General features: G+C 42.7%; 1 long non-coding RNA gene across 1 annotated transcript; it reads right to left on the minus strand.

Annotated features, from left to right (window-relative positions):
* Window positions 1-20: 20 nt before the first annotated feature.
* On the minus strand, window positions 21-11,273 carry LOC118937872. Its single transcript, XR_005035287.1, has 3 exons — window positions 11,181-11,273; window positions 1,034-1,101; window positions 21-55 (listed from the first exon to the last, which is right to left on the minus strand). It is a non-coding gene; the product is annotated as an uncharacterized LOC118937872 (long non-coding RNA).
* Window positions 11,274-19,925: the final 8,652 nt, after the last annotated feature.

Genomic DNA, 19,925 nt, shown 5'->3' on the forward strand with positions numbered 1-19,925 from the left:
GGCAGGGTCCCCCTCCTCTCTCTCCCCAGAGAGACTCATTTTAGAGCACTGACCCCTAAACAGAGATCCAGCATGTTGGTTGTGGTTAACAGTAATTCTTGAATGTCAATTGTTATAATTTATTAATGATCTCTTATAAAAAAATTACTAACAGACATATCGAAACAGTCAGGTGATTTAATGCAATCACATGAATATGTAGTTGTGAAATGTCATCTCCATGGTAACTGTCAATAATAATAATATTAATAATAAGTCACTGTTTGTTAAGGTAGTTATAGACAGTACAGCAATAATAATACTAATAATAAGTCACTGTTTGTTAAGGTAGTTATAGACAGTACAGTTCTAGTTCAGTACAGCAACACAAGGCCATGTCTCACACTTATTTTTATTAAATTAAAGTAGGCTATTTATTGTCTTTCAATCTGTTGTTTTCTAAATGTATCTGAGAATACAGACAGAAGTGCTAAAACTGACATGATTGATCTGAGGGGGAAATCATTGATCCATTCAAAGTTTATTTGCAACAAGTAAGATATTTTAAATTATGTAAAGTAGGCTAGGTTATAATGTATAGTAGTGGTTTGTTAGTGATGTGTAGATCGAGGTCTATACCTCAGATATAGCCTACATATCATAGATGACCAGCCTAAAACTGTTCAGGTCAGTTCACATAATGTTATAGTCCTACCAGTAGCAGGACAGAGAATGTACTGTATATAACCTACATATCATAGATGACCAGTCTAAACCTGTTCAGATCAGTTCACAGAGACCATCAGGTTTGTCAGCATGATAAGTGATCATAGCTCAAACCTACTGACTATTGAATGTCTGACATCGACTAACCTTATAATAGTGTGTAGAAAGCCAAGACCAACGAGGGTTTGCCCATCTTTCCTACGTATCAACACATTTATCTGACTTCTAATGTACTGAGAAATATGTGTCACAGTTTCAACAGCCATGTTATAACTGCGTAGGCTACAAACATCCTTTTAATTTCACATGAGGAAATCACATAACTTACAGTCACTGGTGCAGCCGTATGTTTTCTTACAGATGAAGTAGCTTTCATAGACAACTCATTCAACCAGCCTAAACAACAGTAAATACAAGATGTCAAACAGTCAAAGGAGAATCCTGATAGAGCCATATACATTAGAGAGGTATATATATCCTGATAGAGTCATATACATTAGAGAGAGGTATATATATCCTGATAGAGCCATATACATTAGAGAGGTATATATATCCTGATAGAGTCATATACATTAGAGAGGTATATATATCCTGATAGAGTCATATACATTAGAGAGAGGTATATATATCCTGATAGAGTCATATACATTAGAGAGGTATATATATCCTGATAGAGTCATATACATTAGAGAGGTATATATATCCTGATAGAGTCATATACATTAGAGAGAGGTATATATATCCTGATAGAGTCATATACATTAGAGAGAGGTATATATATCCTGATAGAGCCATATACATTAGAGAGAGGTATATACTGTATACCCTGATAGTCATATACATTGGAGAGAGGTATATATATCCTGATAGAGTCATACACATGGAAGACAGGTGTTTTGCTACAGATGTAGGATCTTAATTTGAGACAGTTTACTACAGCAGAAAAATTATGTGGATTATAATTAACATTTTAAAGCGGAAAGTGGAAATGACAAACTTCAGAAGCCTTTTAAAACATCAAATACACTGCAAGTTTTAGTTTTCCTGCAACAGGGTGATCAAATTCAGATCCTACATCTGTACAGAGATTATGTCTTTATCTGAAAAAGGAAGTTTGAGTTATTAGCAATGAAGTCGCAACTGTCAGCTGCTGTAAACCTAAGTGATTGGATGTTATAGACCCCAATCTGAACAGTTTCTTCCCCGTGGTTATAGCCTTTAGCTCTATGCTCAGTCTACCTAGTTCAATATATTGTTGTACGTAAACTTTGTGCAAACTCCACCGCCTGTATTCTGTCTCTTAATGTTTTCTTTCACTAGCAGCACCATGTCACCATGTTAAATAATGTGTACAGATGTAGGATCTTTCCAACTCTGAGGACATGTCATTGTGATGTCATTTATTACATTTCAACCTGTTGATAAAGGCAACTAGAAGGCTGAACCCAGAAGACAACTCTAAATCAACACTTACTGACATTATCCTAAAATCCTTTCACTCGTATTATTGTGTCTCTTTGTTCAACGAATGTCGGGCAGCCTGTGCTGTTAATATAGTTGAAAACAGCAGGCAGGGAGGTCAACACCCTACAGGCAGCCTGTGCTGTTAATATAGTTGAAAACAGCAGGCAAGGAGGTCAACACCCTACAGGCAGCCTGTGCTGTTAATATAGTTGAAAACAGCAGGCAAGGAGGTCAACACCCTACGGGCAGCCTGTGCTGTTAATATAGTTGAAAACAGCAGGCAAGGAGGTCAACACCCTACAGGCAGCCTGTGCTGTTAATATAGTTGAAAACAGCAGGCAAGGAGGTCAACACCCTACGGGCAGCCTGTGCTGTTAATATAGTTGAAAACAGCAGGCAAGGAGGTCAACACCCTACAGGCAGCCTGTGCTGTTAATATAGTTGAAAACAGCAGGCAGGGAGGTCAACACCCTACAGGCAGCCTGTGCTGTTAATATAGTTGAAAACAGCAGGCAGGGAGGTCAACACCCTACAGGCAGCCTGTGCTGTTAATATAGTTGAAAACAGTGGGCAGGGAGGTCAACACCCTACAGGCAGCCTGTGCTGTTAATATAGTTGAAAACAGCAGGCAGGGAGGTCAACACCCTACGGGCAGCCTGTGCTGTTAATATAGTTGAAAACAGCAGGCAGGGAGGTCAACACCCTACAGGCAGGGAGGTCAACACCCTACAGGCAGCCTGTGCTGTTAATATAGTTGAAAACAGCAGGCAGGGAGGTCAACACCCTACGGGCAGCCTGTGCTGTTAATATAGTTGAAAACAGCAGGCAGGGAGGTCAACACCCTACGGGCAGCCTGTGCTGTTAATATAGTTGAAAACAGCAGGCAGGGAGGTCAACACCCTACAGGCAGCCTGTGCTGTTAATATAGTTGAAAACAGCAGGCAGGGAGGTCAACACCCTACGGGCAGCCTGTGCTGTTAATATAGTTGAAAACAGCAGGCAGGGAGGTCAACACCCTACAGGCAGGGAGGTCAACACCCTACAGGCAGCCTGTGCTGTTAATATAGTTGAAAACAGCAGGCAGGGAGGTCAACACCCTACGGGCAGCCTGTGCTGTTAATATAGTTGAAAACAGCAGGCAGGGAGGTCAACACCCTACAGGCAGCCTGTGCTGTTAATATAGTTGAAAACAGCAGGCAGGGAGGTCAACACCCTACAGGCAGCCTGTGCTGTTAATATAGTTGAAAACAGCAGGCAGGGAGGTCAACACCCTACAGGCAGGCTGTGCTGTTAATATAGTTGAAAACAGCAGGCAGGGAGGTCAACACCCTACGGGCAGCCTGTGCTGTTAATATAGTTGAAAACAGCAGGCAGGGAGGTCAACACCCTACAGGCAGGGAGGTCAACACCCTACAGGCAGCCTGTGCTGTTAATATAGTTGAAAACAGCAGGCAGGGAGGTCAACACCCTACGGGCAGGGAGGTCAACACCCTACAGGCAGCCTGTGCTGTTAATATAGTTGAAAACAGCAGGCAGGGAGGTCAACACCCTACAGGCAGCCTGTGCTGTTAATATAGTTGAAAACAGCAGGCAGGGAGGTCAACACCCTACAGGCAGCCTGTGCTGTTAATATAGTTGAAAACAGCAGGCAGGGAGGTCAACACCCTACAGGCAGCCTGTGCTGTTAATATAGTTGAAAACAGCAGGCAGGGAGGTCAACACCCTACGGGCAGCCTGTGCTGTTAATATAGTTGAAAACAGCAGGCAGGGAGGTCAACACCCTACAGGCAGCCTGTTCTGTTAATATAGTTGAAAACAGCAGGCAGGGAGGTCAACACCCTACAGGCAGCCTGTGCTGTTAATATAGTTGAAAACAGCTGGCAGGGAGGTCAACACCCTACGTATTGCACCAATAGGGTTAACCCACATGGTGGGAATTGTTACCTGGCTCACACAAAAGCATGTCTCAGACACCAATGTAACAATCAGCAGGGCAGGGAAGCGAACCCAGGTTGCATGTGTTAAAGGCCAACAACCTACGCATCGCACCATTGGCATCAATTGGGTTACTTGGTTGGAATTGTGACGTGGCTCATATAGTGAGGAACACTACACTATAGAGGAACTGTGATACAATTACATTATCATATGAAATGTAGAGGATCACTACACTATAGAGGAACTATGATACAATTACATTATCATATGAAATGTAGAGGATCACTACACTATAGAGGAACTATGATACAATTACAGTAGAGGATCACTACACTATAGAGGAACTATGATATAATTACATTATCATATGAAATGTAGAGGATCACAACACTATAGAGGAACTATGATACAATTACATTATCATATGAAATGTAGAGGATCACTACACTATAGAGGAAATATGATACAATTACATTATCATATGAAATGTAGAGGAACTATGGTACAATTACATTATCATATGAAATGTAGAGGATCACTACACTATAGAGGACCTATGATACAATCACATTATCATATGAAATGTAGAGGATCACTACACTATAGAGGAACTATGATATAATTACATTATCATATGAAATGTAGAGGATCACTACACTATAGAGGAACTATAGAGGATCTATGATATAATTACATTATCATATGAAATGTTAAATGTAGAACTATAATATATGAATGTTGATATATTGAATTTGACTTGACCACGTCCAGTCAGCTCCATGTTGTGTGATTAAACTGACACCAACCTGTCTCAGTAGAAGTAGACTGTTAGGAGTGTTATACTGTCATTCACTATACTAACATTACACCAGACATTTAATGTCTCTACTGTTAGGAGTGTTATACTGTCATTCACTATACTAACATTACACCAGACATTTAATGTATCTACTGTTAGGAGTGTTATACTGTCATTCACTATACTAACATTACACTATACATTTAATGTCTCTACTGTTAGGAGTGTTATACTGTCATTCACTATACTAACATTACACCATACATTTAATGTCGCTACTGTTAGGAGTGTTATACTGTCATTCACTATACTAACATTACACCATACATTTAATGTCTCTACTGTTAGGAGTGTTATACTGTCATTCACTATACTAACATTACACCAGACATTTAATGTCTCTACTGTTAGGAGTGTTTTACTGTCATTCTCTATACTAACATTACACCAGACATTTAATGTCTCTACTGTTAGGAGTGTTTTACTGTCATTCACTATACTAACATTACACCAGACATTTAATGTGTCTACTGTTAGGAGTGTTATACTGTCATTCACTATACTAACATTACACCATACATTTAATGTATCTACTGTTAGGAGTGTTATACTTCACTATACTAACATTACACCAGACATTTAATGTCTCTACTGTTAGGAGTGTTATACTGTCATTCACTATACTAACATTACACCAGACATTTAATGTCACACCCTGACCATAGTTTACTTTGTATATTTCTATGTTGTGGTTGGTCAGGGTGTGATCTGAGTGGGCATTCTATGTTTCATGTCTAGTTTGTCTAGTTCTATGTTCGGCCTGATATGGTTCTCAATCAGAGGCAGGTGTTCGTCATTGTCTCTGATTGGGAACCATATTTAGGTAGCCTGGGTTTCACTGTGTGTTTGTGGGTGATTGTTCCTGTTTTTGTGTTTGCACCAGACAGGGCTGTTTTGAGTTCTCACGTTTCTTGTTTTTTCGTTAGTTTGTTCATGTATAGTGTCGTCAATAAATTACAATGAACAACCACCACGCTGCGCTTTGGTCCGCCTCTACTTCACAAGAAGAGAATCGTTACAGAATCACCCACCACAACAGGACCAAGCGGTGTGGTAATGGGCAAAGGAAAAAGCAGCAGCAGGAGCAGCGCGAGGAGGTATGGACATGGGAGGACGAATTAGACGGTAAAGGACCTTGGGCTCAGCCAGGAGAGTATCGCCGCCCCAAGGAAGAACGGGAGGCGGCGAAAGCGGAGAGGCGCTGGTATGAGGAGGCAGCGCGGCGTCGTGGATGGAAGCCCGGGAGTCAGCCCCAAAAATTTCTTGGGGGGGGGCTAACAGGGAGTATGGCTACGCCAGGTAGGAGACCTGAGCCAACTTCCTGTGGTTACCGGTGGGCTAGAGAGACCGGGCAGGCACCGTGTTATGCTGTGGAGCGCACGGTGTCCCCAGTGCGGGTGCACAGCCCGGTGCGGTACATTCCAGCTCCGCGTATCGGCCGGGCTAGAGTGGGCATCGAGCCAAGTGCCATGAAGCCGGCTCTACGCATCTGGTCTCCAGTGCGTCTCCTTGGGCCGGCTTACATGGCACCAGCCTTGCGCACGGTGTCCCCGGTTCGCCTGCATAGCCCAGTGCGGGCTATTCCACCTCGCCGCACTGGCAGGGCGACCGGGACCATTCAACCGGGTAAGGTTGGGCAGGCTCGGTGCTCAAGAGCTCCAGTGCGCCTGCATGGCCCGGTCTATCCGTCACCACCTCCACACCCCAGCCCTCCGGTGGCAGCTCCCCGTACCAGGCTGTCTCTCCGGCCCATCCGTCCAGAGCCTTCCTCCTCTCCAGCGCTGCCGGAGTCTCCCGCCTCTCCGGCGCTACCAGAGCCTTCCTCCTCTCCAGCGCTGCCGGAGTCTCCCGTCTGTCCGGCGCCTCTGCCGGAGTCTCCCGTCTGTCCGGCGCCTCTGCCGGAGTCTCCCGTCTGTCCGGCGCCTCTGCCGGAGTCTCCCGTCTGTCCGGCGCCTCTGCCGGAGTCTCCCGTCTGTCCGGCGCCTCTGCCGGAGCCTCCCGCCTGTCCGGCGCCTCTGCCGGAGCCTCCCGCCTGTCCGGCGCCTCTGCCGGAGCCTCCCGCCTGTCCGGCGCCTCTGCCGGAGCCTCCCGCCTGTCCGGCGCCTCTGCCGGAGCCTCCCGCCTGTCCGGCGCCTCTGCCGGAGCCTCCCGCCTGTCCGGCGCCTCTGCCGGAGCCTCCCGCCTGTCCGGCGCCTCTGCCGGAGCCTCCCGCCTGTCCGGCGCCTCTGCCGGAGCCTCCCGCCTGTCCGGCGCCTCTGCCGGAGCCTCCCGCCTGTCCGGCGCCTCTGCCGGAGCCTCCCGCCTGTCCGGCGCCTCTGCCGGAGCCTCCCGCCTGTCCGGCGCCTCTGCCGGAGCTTCCCGTCTGCCCGGCGCCTCTGCCGGAGCTTCCCGTCTGCCCGGCGCCTCTGCCGGAGCTTCCCGTCTGCCCGGCGCCATCGGAGCTTCCCGTCTGCCCGGCGCCATCGGAGCTTCCCGTCTGCCCGGCGCCGCCAGCGCCGCCCGTCTGCCCAGCGCCGCCCGTCTGCCCAGCGCCGCCAGCGCCGCCCGTCTGCCCAGCGCCGCCCGTCTGCCCAGCGCCGCCAGCGCCGCCCGTCTGCCCAGCGCCGCCAGCGCCGCCCGTCTGCCCAGCGCCGCCCGTCTGCCAGGAGCCGCCAGTGCCGCCCGTCTGCCAGGGGCCGCCAGTGCCGCCCGTCAGCCAGGGGCCGCCAGTGCCGCCAGTCAGCCAGGGGCCGCCAGTGCCGCCAGTCAGCCCAGCGCCAGCGCCGCCAGTCAACCAGGGGCCGCCAGTGCCGCCAGTCAGCCAGGGGCCGCCAGTCAGCCAGGGGCCGCCAGTGCCGCCAGTCAGCCAGGGGCCGCTAGAGCCCCTCCGCCCGGAGCAGCTGTCCCTCTGTCCCGAGCAGCTGTCCCTCTGTCCCGAGCAGCTGTCCCTCTGTCCCGAGCTGTCTCTTAGGAGGGTCACCTATCTAGGGACGCTAAGGAGGTGGACAAAGACTATTATGGAGTGGGGTCCACGTCCAGCGCCAGAGCCGCCTCCGCGGACAGATGCCCACCCAGACCCTCCCCTATAGGTTCAGGTTTTGCGGCCGGAGTCCGCACCTTGGGGGGGGGGTACTGTCACACCCTGACCATAGTTTACTTTGTATATTTCTATGTTGTGGTTGGTCAGGGTGTGATCTGAGTGGGCATTCTATGTTTCATGTCTAGTTTGTCTAGTTCTATGTTCGGCCTGATATGGTTCTCAATCAGAGGCAGGTGTTCGTCATTGTCTCTGATTGGGAACCATATTTAGGTAGCCTGGGTTTCACTGTGTTTGTGGGTGATTGTTCCTGTTTTTGTGTTTGCACCAGACAGGGCTGTTTTGAGTTCTCACGTTTCTTGTTTTTTCGTTAGTTTGTTCATGTATAGTGTCGTCAATAAATTACAATGAACAACCACCACGCTGCGCTTTGGTCCGCCTCTACTTCACAAGTAGAGAATCGTTACATTTAATGTGTCTACTGTTAGGAGTGTTATACTGTCATTCACTATACTAACATTACACCATACATTTAATGTCTCTACTGTTAGGAGTGTTATACTTCACTATACTAACATTACACCAGACATTTAATGTCTCTACTGTTAGGAGTGTTTTACTGTCATTCACTATACTAACATTACACCAGACATTTAATGTCTCTACTGTTAGGAGTGTTATACTTCACTATACTAACATTACACCAGACATTTAATGTCTCTACTTTTAGGAGTGTTATACTGTCATTCACTATACTAACATTACACCAGACATTTAATGTATCTACTGTTAGGAGTGTTATACTGTCATTCACTATACTAACATTACACCATACATTTAATGTATCTACTGTTAGGAGTGTTATACTGTCATTCACTATACTAACATTACAACAGACATTTAATGTCTCTACTGTTAGGAGTGTTATACTGTCATTCACTATACTAACATTACACCAGACATTTAATGTATCTACTGTTAGGAGTGTTATACTGTCATTCACTATACTAACATTACACCATACATTTAATGTATCTACTGTTAGGAGTGTTATACTGTCATTCACTATACTAACATTACACCAGACATTTAATGTCTCTACTGTTAGGAGTGTTATACTTCACTATACTAACATTACACCAGACATTTAATGTCTCTACTGTTAGGAGTGTTATACTGTCATTCACTATACTAACATTACACCAGACATTTAATGTCTCTACTGTTAGGAGTGTTATACTGTCATTCACTATACTAACATTACACCATACATTTAATGTCTCTACTGTTAGGAGTGTTATACTGTCATTCACTATACTAACATTACACCATACATTTAATGTATCTACTGTTAGGAGTGTTATACTGTCATTCACTATACTAACATTACACCAGACATTTAATGTCTCTACTGTTAGGAGTGTTATACTGTCATTCACTATACTAACATTACACCAGACATTTAATGTCTCTACTGTTAGGAGTGTTATACTGTCATTCACTATACTAACATTACACCATACATTTAATGTCTCTACTGTTAGGAGTGTTATACTGTCATTCACTATACTAACATTACACCATACATTTAATGTATCTACTGTTAGGAGTGTTAAACTTCACTATACTAACATTACACCAGACATTTAATGTCTCTACTGTTAGGAGTGTTATACTGTCATTCACTATACTAACATTACACCATACATTTAATGTATCTACTGTTAGGAGTGTTATACTTCACTATACTAACATTACACCATACATTTAATGTCTCTACACACTTTACAATAATCCCTGGCAGGATTCTCACCTTGTAGCCTGAATTCACAACCAGAACATGTCAAGACATTGAGATATTTTCTGTTGTGTTCTGTATATTCTGATGGATGAGGCCTGAGCTGGAATGTGAAGCTATCTGAAGTTGGCTATTTTTAGAAAACCAGTATATCTAGCTAGCATCATAGTTTACCCCTCAGGCTACAATCAGGTTTCAGCATCAGGCAGGTATCAACATGCCGAGTCATAGGCAACAACCTGGGTTGTATTCATTAGTTTTCTCCACAGCCAACAGTTTTAAAATGTTGCATAAAACATAAACAGTTCTCTAAAAGCTGTACAACGTGACCTAAACGGTTTCTGTTGCCAAATGTTTTGCTACGGTTGGCACTAATGAATACACACAACCTGTTTTGAGGAAGTGTAAGTTGTTGTTAGTCTCTCCACAATATTTATTTGTCTCTTTCACACAAAATACCTCCCTGAGTAAAAAGCATTAACAGTAGATTAGAACAAGAAAATGTTTGTTTGTTGCTTGTTGTGTTTTAAGCCTGTTTTGAGAAGACAAGTCTATAGACCTATGAAACAGTAGGAGATCACCCTGGTCTATAGACCTATGATACAGTAGGAGATCACCCTGGTCTATAGACCTATGATACAGTAGGAGATCACCCTGGTCTATAGACCTATGATACAGTAGGAGATCACCCTGGTCTATAGACCTATGATACAGTAGGAGATCACCCTGGTCTATAGACCTATGATACAGTAGGAGATCACCCTGGTCTATAGACCTATGATACAGTAGGAGATCACCCTGGTCTATAGACCTATGATACACTCTTAGAATAAAGGGTTCCAAACAGGTCCTCCGTCTGTCCCCATAGGAGACGCTTTTGGGTTCCAGGTAGAACCCTCTGTGGTTAGTACCAAAAAGGGTTCTACAAAGGGTTCTCCTATGGGGACAGACAAAGAACCCTTTCAGATTCTAGATAGTGTAGGAGTGATCACCTTGGGACACACAGATGGGCACAGAACAAATTCATCTAATTTATATTGAAAACATTTTAAGGAGAGTAGGACTATTATAATACTGTCCACCAGAAATATCATCAACTATATGAATACACATAACAATATCATCAACTATATGAATACACATAACAATATCATCAACTATATGAATACACATAACAATATCATCAACTATATTAATACACATAACAATATAATCAACTATATGAATATACATAACAATATCATCAACTATATGAATACACATAACACTATCATCAACTATATGAATACACATAACAATATCATCAACTATATGAATACACATAACAATATCATCAACTATATGAATACACATAACAATATCATCAACTATATGAATATACATAACAATCGTCGTCTTACCTTTTATTTCTCAATAGAAACAGAGTCTGGATGATCATCAGGTCGTCAAAAGTTAGTTTCATTTGCTCTGCTCATTTACATATCAGGTTCTGCCTGTTTTCTCTCCCACTCACTCTCTCTTTATAGCTCTTACAATGTGTCTTGGCATACAATCTACAACTGTCTGGAACTCTATTCTTCTGTCTCTCCCCATCACTTTCTCTGTGTCCTCTGTTGCTGTCTCTGTGTCTTGTCTGGTGTCTCCATCATATCCTATTCTGTTGCTGTCTCTGTGTCTTGTCTGGTGTCTCTCCATCACATCCTATTATTCTGTTGCTGTCTCTGTGTCTTGTCTGGTGTCTCTCTCCATCATATCCTATTCTTCTGTTGCTGTCTCTGTGTCTTGTTTGGTGTCTCTCTCCGTCATATCCTATTCTTCTGTTGCTGTCTCTGTGTCTTGTCTGGTGTCTCTCTCCGTCATATCCTATTCTTCTGTTGCTGTCTCTGTGTCTTGTCTGGTGTCTCCATCATATCCTATTCTTCTGTTGCTGTCTCTGTGTCTTGTTTGGTGTCTCTCTCCGTCATATCCTATTCTTCTGTTGCTGTCTCTGTGTCTTGTCTGGTGTCTCTCTCCGTCATATCCTATTGCTCTGTTGCTGTCTCTGTGTATTCTCTGTGTCTCTCTCCATCACCAGAAAATGTTGAGGTTTAGGCATACTATAATACAACATTCACAACATGACAACACAACTACATAACACTATTAAATACAGTTGAGGGTTACTACAATACAACATGACAACACAACTACATAACACTATTAAATACAGTTGAGGGTTACTACAATACAACATTCACAACACAACTACATAACACCATTAAATACAGTTGAGGGTTACTACAATACAACATTCACAACACAACTACACAACACCATTAAATACAGTTGAGGGTTACTACAATACAACATGACAACACAACTACATAACACCATTAAATACAGTTGAGGGTTACTACAATACAACATGACAACACAACTACATAACACCATTAAATACAGTTGAGGGTTACTACAATACAACATGACAACATGACAACACAACTACATAACACCATTAAATACAGTTGAGGGTTACTACAATACAACATGACAACACAACTACATAACACCATTAAATACAGTTGAGGGTTACTACAATACAACATGACAACACAACTACATAACACCATTAAATACAGTTGAGGGTTACTACAATACAACATGACAACACAACTACATAACACCATTAACTACAGTTGAGGGTTACTACAATACAACATGACAACACAACTACACAACACCATTAAATACAGTTGAGGGTTACTACAATACAACATGACAACACAGCTACATAACACCATTAAATACAGTTGAGGGTTACTACAATACAACATGACAACACAACTACATAACACCATTAAATACAGTTGAGGGTTACTACAATACAACATGACAACACAGCTACATAACACCATTAAATACAGTTGAGGGTTACTACAATACAACATGACAACACAACTACATAACACCATTAAATACAGTTGAGGGTTACTACAATACAACATGACAACACAGCTACATAACACCATTAAATACAGTTGAGGGTTACTACAATACAACATGACAACACAACTACATAACACCATTAAATACAGTTGAGGGTTACTACAATACAACATGACAACACAACTACATAACACCATTAAATACAGTTGAGGGTTACTACAATACAACATGACAACATGACAACACAACTACATAACACCATTAACTACAGTTGAGGGTTACTACAATACAACATGACAACACAACTACACAACACTATTAAATACAGTTGAGGGTTACTACAATACAACATGACAACACAACTACATAACACCATTAAATACAGTTGAGGGTTACTACAATACAACATGACAACATGACAACACAACTACATAACACTATTAAATACAGTTGAGGGTTACTACAATACAACATGACAACATGACAACACAACTACATAACACTATTAACTACAGTTGAGGGTTCCTACAATACAACATGACAACACAACTACATAACACCATTAAATACAGTTGAGGGTTACTACAATACAACACAACTACATAACACCATTAAATACAGTTGAGGGTTACTACAATACAACATGACAACATGACAACACAACTATATAACACCATTAAATACAGTTGAGGGTTACTACAATACAACATGACAACACAACTACATAACACCATTAAATACAGTTGAGGGTTACTACAATACAACATGACAACACAACTACATAACACCATTAAATACAGTTGAGGGTTACTACAATACAACATGACAACACAACTACATAACACCATTAAATACAGTTGAGGGTTACTACAATACAACATGACAACACAACTACATAACACCATTAAATACAGTTGAGGGTTACTACAATACAACATTCACAACATGACAACACAACTATATAACACCATTAAATACAGTTGAGGGTTACTACAATACAACATGACAACACAACTACATAACACCATTAAATACAGTTGAGGGTTACTACAATACAACATGACAACACAACTACATAACACCATTAAATACAGTTGAGGGTTACTACAATACAACATGACAACACAACTACATAACACCATTAAATACAGTTGAGGGTTACTACCATACAACATGACAACACAACTACATAACACCATTAAATACAGTTGAGGGTTACTACAATACAACATGACAACACAACTACATAACACCATTAAATACAGTTGAGGGTTACTACAATACAACATGACAACATGACAACACAACTACATAACACCATTAAATACAGTTGAGGGTTACTACAATACAACATGACAACACAACTACATAACACCATTAAATACAGTTGAGGGTTACTACAATACAACATGACAACACAACTACATAACACCATTAAATACAGTTGAGGGTTACTACAATACAACATGACAACACAACTACACAACACCATTAAATACAGTTGAGGGTTACTACAATACAACATGACAACACAACTACACAACACCATTAAATACAGTTGAGGGTTACTACAATACAACATGACAACACAACTACATAACACCATTAAATACAGTTGAGGGTTACTACAATACAACATGACAACACAACTACATAACACCATTAAATACAGTTGAGGGTTCCTACAATACAACATGACAACACAACTACATAACACCATTAAATACAGTTGAGGGTTACTACAATACAACATGACAACACAACTACATAACACCATTAAATACAGTTGAGGGTTACTACAATACAACATGACAACACAACTACATAACACCATTAAATACAGTTGAGGGTTACTACAATACAACATGACAACATGACAACACAACTACATAACACCATTAAATACAGTTGAGGGTTACTACAATACAACATGACAACACAACTACATAACACCATTGAATACAGTTGAGGGTTACTACAATACAACATTCACAACATGACAACACAACTACATAACACCATTAAATACAGTTGAGGGTTACTACAATACAACATGACAACACAACTACATAACACCATTAAATACAGTTGAGGGTTACTACAATACAACATGACAACACAACTACATAACACCATTAAATACAGTTGAGGCCTACTACAATACAACATGACAACACAACTACATAACACCATTAAATACAGTTGAGGGTTACTACAATACAACATGACAACACAACTACATAACACCATTAACTACAGTTGAGGGTTCCTACAATATAACATGACAACACAACCACATAACACCATTAAATACAGTTGAGGGTTACTACTATACAACATGACAACATGACAACACAACTACATAAATGCAGTTGGAATGTAGTTAGAACTCTCCAACTGTTTCCATCAAACAGAAAAACAACAATAAATCTGGATCAACACATTTAGATTTCTAGATGCTGCACTTTGCTGTTTCATTACCCAGACAGCTGTTTAAGGTCAGACCAAGGCAGAGTGTAGTATCAATACTTAGGGGTCATAGGTCATACCAAGGCAGAGTGTAGTATCAGTACTTAGAGGACATAAGTCAGATCAGTGGTCATGGCTGATATGCATGGACTAGGAAACAAACTTTCAAGCCATTTTTCTCAGATTCACTATTTGTGTAGCTGCTGTTTGTCTCTGTAGGACAGTAGTTCAGGTGACTGTTTGTTTTTGTAGGACAGTAGTTCAGGTGGCTGTTTGTCTTTGTAGAACAGTAGTTCAGGTGGCTGTTTGTTTTTGTAGGAAAGTAGTTCAGGTGGCTGTTTGTGTAGATGCTGTTTGTCTCTGTAGGACAGTAGTTCAATTGGCTGTTTGTCTTTGTAGGACAGTAGTTCAGGTGGCTGATTGTGTAGATGCTGTTTGTCTTTGTAGGACAGTAGTTCAGGTGGCTGTTTGTTTTTGTAGGACAGTAGTTCAGGTGGCTGTTTGTTTTTGTAGGACAGTAGTTCAGGTGGCTGTTTGTTTTTGTAGGACAGTAGTTCAGGTGGCTGTTTGTTTTTGTAGGATAGTAGTTCAGGTGGCTGTTTGTGTAGATGCTGTTTGTCTTTGTAGGACAGTAGTTCAGGTGGCTGTTTGTTTTTGTAGGACAGTAGTTCAGGTGGCTGTTTGTCTTTGTAGGACAGTAGTTCAGGTGGCTGTTTGTGTAGATGCTGTTTGTCTTTGTAGGACAGTAGTTCAGGTGGCTGTTTTTGTAGATGCTGTTTGTCTCTGTAGGACAGTAGTTCAATTGGCTGTTTGTCTTTGTAGGACAGTAGTTCAGGTGGCTGTTTGTGTAGATGCTGTTTGTCTCTGTAGGACAGTAGTTCAGGTGGCTGTTTGTCTCTGTAGGACAGTAGTTCAGGTGGCTGTTTGTCTTTGTAGGACAGTAGTTCAGGTGGCTGTTTGTCATTGTAGGACAGTAGTTCAGGTGGCTGTTTGTCTTTGTAGGACAGTAGTTCAGGTGGCTATTTGTGTAGATGCTGTTTGTCTCTGTAGGACAGTAGTTCAGGTGGCTGTTTGTGTAGATGCTGTTTGTCTTTGTAGGACAGTAGTTCAGGTGGCTGTTTGTCTCTGTAGGACAGTAGTTCAGGTGGCTGTTTGTCTCTGTAGGACAGTAGTTCAGGTGGCTGTTTGTGTAGATGCTGTTTGTCTTTGTAGGACAGTAGTTCAGGTGGCTGTTTGTCTTTGTAGGACAGTAGTTCAGGTGGCTGTTTGTGTAGATGCTGTTTGTAGGACAGTAGTTCAGGTGGCTGTTTGTCTCTGTAGGACAGTAGTTCAGGTGGCTGTTTGTCTTTGTAGGACAGTAGTTCAGGTGGCTGTTTGTCTTTGTAGGACAGTAGTTCAGGTGGCTGTTTGTGTAGATGCTGTTTGTCTTTGTAGGACAGTAGTTCAGGTGGCTGTTTGTCTTTGTAGGACAGTAGTTCAGGAGGCTGTTTGTGTAGATGCTGTTTGTCTTTGTAGGACAGTAGTTCAGGTGACTGATTGTCTTTGTAGGACAGTAGTTCAGGTGGCTGTTTGTCTTTGTAGGACAGTAGTTCAGGTGGCTGTTTGTCTCTGTAGGACAGTAGTTCAGGTGGCTGTTTGTGTAGATGCTGTTTGTCTTTGTAGGACAGTAGTTCAGGTGGCTGTTTGTCTCTGTAGGACAGTAGTTCAGGTGGCTGTTTGTGTAGATGCTGTTTGTCTTTGTAGGACAGTAGTTCAGGTGGCTGTTTGTCTTTGTAGAACAGTAGTTCAGGTGGCTGTTTGTCTTTGTAGGACAGTAGTTCAGGTGGCTGTTTGTGTAGATGCTGTTTGTCTCTGTAGGACAGTAGTTCAGGTGGCTGTTTGTCTTTGTAGGACAGTAGTTCAGGTGGCTGTTTGTGTAGATGCTGTTTGTCTTTGTAGGACAGTAGTTCAGGTGGCTGTTTGTGTAGATGCTGTTTGTCTTTGTAGGACAGTAGTTCAGGTGGCTTCCCTTGCAGTTTAGTCTACCTCCTGTCTATCCTATCGTCATGGTTAAACCTTCCTGAAAGCAATGACACCATACTTTGCTGAAACCTGTTCTGCCAGTTCATTTCATGTCCTTAAAGACTAGAATGTTCCAATGTGGTTACCCAAAGAGATGACAAGATAGTTCACACATTCCTCCTCCAGGGTTACTGTCAAACAGATATGTGACATTTCTGGTTGGTCCATAACATGAGGATGTTTTTCTGCAGTGAGAATGTAATGCAAGTCAAGGTGTCATTGGATGAATGTCAAAAAGGTTTATGACCAACATTGTCAAACTTAATGTTGTAATTGAGAAAGAATTGTAATGTTTTATTGACACATGCAGTGAAAAGTGTTGTTTTACAGGGTCAACCATAGTAGTACAGTTCTCCGATAGCAAGATAGGGTTAAGTGCCTTGCTTAACGGCACATAGACAGATTTTCACCTTGACAGCTTGGGTATTCGAACCAGTGACCTTTCGGTTACTGGCCCAACCCTCTAATCGCAAGCAAGTTCATATTTGTCCCCACCAGTTTGATTATTAGAATGTGATAAAAAAGGAAGCAACGGTGTGCTTTAGGACCATGTGGACACCTCCTAGTGGTGGGGTTGTTAGGAGTGTTAATCAGAACATGTGGACACCTGCTAGTGGTGGGGTTGTTAGGAGTGTTTATCGGACCATGAGGACACCTCCTAGTGGTGGGGTTGTTAGGAGTGTTAATCAGACCATGTGGACACCTCCTAGTGGTGGGGTTGTTAGGAGTGTTAATCAGACCATGTGGACACCTCCTAGTGGTGGGGTTGTTAGGAGTGTTCATCAGACCATGTGGACACCTCCTAGTGGTCTGGTTGTTAGGAGTGTTTATCAGACCATGTGGACACCTCCTAGTGGTCTGGTTGTTAGGAGTGTTCATCAGACCATGTGGACACCTCCTAGTGGTGAGGTTGTTAGGAGTGTTTATCAGACCATGTGGACACCTCCTAGTGGTGGGGTTGTTAGGAGTGTTTATCAGACCATGTGGACACCTCCTAGTGGTGGGGTTGTTAGGAGTGTTTATCAGACCATGTGGACACCTCCTAGTGGTCTGGTTGTTAGGAGTGTTTATCAGACCATGTGGACACCTCCTAGTGGTGGGGTTGTTAGGAGTGTTTATCAGAACATGTGGACACCTCCTAGTGGTCTGGTTGTTAGGAGTGTTTATCAGACCATGTGGACACCTCCTAGTGGTGGGGTTGTTAGGAGTGTTTATCAGACCATGTGGACACCTCCTAGTGGTGGGGTTGTTAGGAGTGTTTATCAGACCATGTGGACACCTCCTAGTGGTCTGGTTGTTAGGAGTGTTTATCAGACCATGTGGACACCTCCTAGTGGTGGGGTTGTTAGGAGTGTTTATCAGACCATGTGGACACCTCCTAGTGGTGGGGTTGTTAGGAGTGTTTATCAGACCATGTGGACACCTCCTAGTGGTGGGGTTGTTAGGAGTGTTTATCAGACCATGTGGACACCTCCTAGTGGTGGGGTTGTTAGGAGTGTTTATCAGACCATGTAGACACCTCCTAGTGGTGGGGTTGTTAGGAGTGTTTATCAGACCATGTGGACACCTCCTAGTGGTGGGGTTGTTAGGAGTGTTTATCAGACCATGTGGACACCTCCTAGTGGTGGGGTTGTTAGGAGTGTTTATCAGACCATGTGGACACGTCCTAGTGGTCTGGTTGTTAGGAGTGTTTATCAGACCATGTGGACACCTCCTAGTGGTCGGGTCATTAGGCGTTTTAATCAGACCATGTGGACACCTCCTAGTGGTCTGGTTGTTAGAAGTGTTTATCAGACCATGTGGACACCTCCTAGTGGTGGGGTTGTTAGGAGTGTTTATCAGACCATGTGGACACCTCCTAGTGGTGGGGTTGTTAGGAGTGTTTATCAGACCATGTGGACACCTCCTATCAGTCACAGTCTGGGAGTGAGATCTGCTAACATCAGAGGTAGCTAACTAGGTATGTTGACTATCAGTCACAGTCTGGGAGTGAGATCTGCTCACATCAGAGGTAGATAACTAGGTATGTTGACTATCAGTCACAGTCTGGGAGTGAGATCTGCTCACATCAGAGGTAGATAACTAGGTATGTTAACTATCAGTTACAGTCTATGACCGTCCTCAAGTAGGAACATCAGCATGTTTCCACTGTCCATACCTGCCTACTCCTTTAACACCAGAGACAACATGATTAATGTTTCCACTGTCCATACCTGCCTACTCCTTTAACACCAGAGACAACATGATTAATGTTTCCACTGTCCATACCTGCCTACTCCTTTAACACCAGAGACAACATGATTAATGTTTCCACTGTCCATACCTGCCTACTCCTTTAACACCAGAGACAACATGATTAATGTGTCCACTGTCCATACCTGCCTACTCCTTTAACATCAGAGACAACATGATTAATGTTTCCACTGCCTATAACTGCCCTGATAGGCTCTTTATTGACAACTCTAATAGGACAATTATATCAAGAAGACTTTATAACTGCTCTGATAGGCTCTTTACCTACAACTCTAATAGGACAATTATATCAAGAAGACATTATAACTGTCCTGATAGGCTCTTTATTGACAACTCTAATAGGACAATTATATCAAGAAGACATTATAACTGCCCTGATAGGCTCTTTATTGACAACTCTAATAGGACAATTATATCAAGAAGACTTTATAACTGCT

Source organism: Oncorhynchus mykiss, chromosome 12 (assembly GCF_013265735.2).
Source record: "Oncorhynchus mykiss isolate Arlee chromosome 12, USDA_OmykA_1.1, whole genome shotgun sequence".
Classification (NCBI taxonomy): Eukaryota; Metazoa; Chordata; class Actinopteri; order Salmoniformes; family Salmonidae; genus Oncorhynchus; species Oncorhynchus mykiss.